Here is a 2,472-nt window from a genome sequence, read left to right as displayed (position 1 = left end):
GTGCCAGCTCGTAGCGCTATCATACATATATATTCCTTTGTCCAATTCTATGTGTGCCCTCAAGATAACAGCAATTTGTAAACCCATCAAAGATATCTTATGGTTTTTGTTCGTTAGCGAACAAATTAAGCTCCAATAATGGCACACTAGTGGTTGTACATATTTTTCCCGAATTACGGCAAGAGTCAAACTCGATATATCATGACGTGCTTGCCCTTGATGCACAATGCACACTACATCCCGGCCTATAAATACCACCCCAAGCAACCAAAGAAAAGCATCACAAGCTAGCAAGCTCACCTAGCTCAGCCACAAGCCTAGCCAGTACACTCTAGTTGGCCACTTGCTTCATCAACATAGCAATGGCGCCATCCAAGCTCGCCCTCTTCCTCGCCCTGAACCTGGTCTCGTGGCAGCCGTGCATGGCTGCTGGTCGTGCTGCGGCAATACACCGGCCGTCCCAGTGCCAACTCCGCCGATCGCCGTGCCCCCGCCCGCCACCCCAGTCCCAACCCTGCCGACGACCGAAGGCGGCAGCGGCACCTGCTCGATCAACATGCTGAAGCTGAAGGTGTGCACCAACATACTGAACCTGCTAAAGCTCAACCTAGGCGTGCTGGCGAGCGACGACTGCTGCCCGCTGCTGGGCGGGCTCCCCGACCTCGACCCCGGTGTGTGCCTCTGCACCGCCATCAAGGGCAATGTCCTCGGCATCAAGCTCAACGTCCCCGTCGACCTCGTTCTCCTCCTCAACCAGTGCGGCAAGACCTGCCCCGCCTACTTCACCTGCCCCAGCTGATCCACCCATCATCTGTCGATCCATGCATCACAAACCATTCGTCGTCATCATCACACTCGTCATACGCATGCGCCTATATTTTGTATCCTATTCCAGTTCGTCGTCATCACACTCGTCGCTCGTGCATGCATGAATGCTGACGTGTTTATTTCTTCCAGGGACTGCTTACAAGATAGACGTCGGTCATTGTATTCTGGTATGATATCTAAATGCATGGTTCGTATATTTGAAAAATATTATGCATACTTCACTACCAGAATAAGCATCGGTCCTGATGGCCAAATCTATGCCGGCGGTGTTGGCAAATAAGCCATGGCGATCGCGTCGGCCGCGCGTGCGTGCGCACGGGACAGATCAGGAGCGTGGCGAGCGTGTGTGTGTGCGTGTGTAGACGGGTAGGGCGCGCGCTGTGTGTGCATGCGTGGCTCCGTACAAGGTGCAGCCATTGGCGAGCAGGCCAGGGTGACCGAGTCAGGGCCGTTGCGGGCTCGCCGCGTCCTGGGCGCGATCATGCGCGGGGTGGACTCGGCCAGAGCGATCCGGACCGAGCGCTCGGGCGGGTGCAGACATGGGGTTCGTGCCCAGCGTTTGCCCCAGGTATAAAGCCCGCGAGGGGCGCGTTGTAATGGCTGTGGTGTCAAGTACGAGCTCGTGGAGTTGGCGTCGTTGCGCCGGGAAAAACCATCGTGTCCCCGTGTCCCTCTTCCTCCTCCGGTCTTGTTCTTCCTCGGTTCGCATCGCAGAGAGAGAGGTAGATCAAAGCTAGGGGTAGCTAGAGTTTCAGGCGCGGCAATAACAATTGGCATCAGAGCTTTGGTTGGAGCTCGCCGGCGGCAATGGTGATCGTGCCGCATGGCGGAGTAGTGGGCGGGTCGGCGATGATGGCGATGCCGATGATGACCGCGGACAACTACATGGTCTGGGCCATCAAGGCGCAGGCCATCCTCGACGTGCACACCGTGTGGGAGGTGGTGGCTCCGGGCGACGCGGCGGTGAATGCGCAGAAGGAAAAGACGGCGCGCACGTTACTGCTTGGGGCGTTGCCGGAGGACGTGCTTCTGCAGATGGCAACGAAGCTCACCGCCAGTGAGGTATGGGACTCCCTGAAGGTGAGGTTCGTTGGCGCCGATCGGGTACGCGCGGCGAGGCTGGCGATGCTGCGCGGGGAATTTGACCGCCTGAAGATGGCGGTCGGTGAGGAGCTCGACGTGTACGCCGGGAGACTCGCGGTGATGACGGCGAGGTACGCCAACCATAGGTAGACGTTGGGCGACGCAACGCTCATCAAAAAGCTGCAGGATACGGTGCCAGATCGTTTCTTCCCCGTCGTCGCCGGCATCGACCAGTTCCATGACGTGACGACGATGGCGTTGGACGAAGCGCTTGGGCGGCTGCGCGCATTCGACGAGCGAGTTCGGCGTCCATGGCAGGACAGGGCCAGCGGGCGGACGGACAGCTGCTATTCACGGCGGCGCAGTGGCGGGCGCGGGAGCGGTAGCAAGGCGGAGCACAGGACGACGACAACGGGCGCAGCGTACCGTCGGGGAGCGGCGGCAACAGGTGCGGGTGCTGCTACAAATGTGGCGAGCGCGGCCACTTCAAGCGCGAATGCCCGGAGCTGCGAAAGACACCTGCGGCGGAGCGGGCACTGCTGGCTGACGCTAGAGTCGAGG

The 2,472-nt window shown here is 59.3% G+C and overlaps 1 pseudogene; it reads left to right on the top strand.

Annotated features, from left to right (window-relative positions):
* The first annotated feature begins 305 nt into the window (after window positions 1-305).
* On the top strand, window positions 306-799 carry LOC119294270 (annotated as a pseudogene).
* Window positions 800-2,472: the final 1,673 nt, after the last annotated feature.

The sequence above is a fragment of the Triticum dicoccoides genome, chromosome 4B (assembly GCF_002162155.2).
Source record: "Triticum dicoccoides isolate Atlit2015 ecotype Zavitan chromosome 4B, WEW_v2.0, whole genome shotgun sequence".
NCBI classification, from domain to species: Eukaryota; Viridiplantae; Streptophyta; class Magnoliopsida; order Poales; family Poaceae; genus Triticum; species Triticum dicoccoides.
This window is presented reverse-complemented; position numbering and strand designations above follow the sequence as displayed.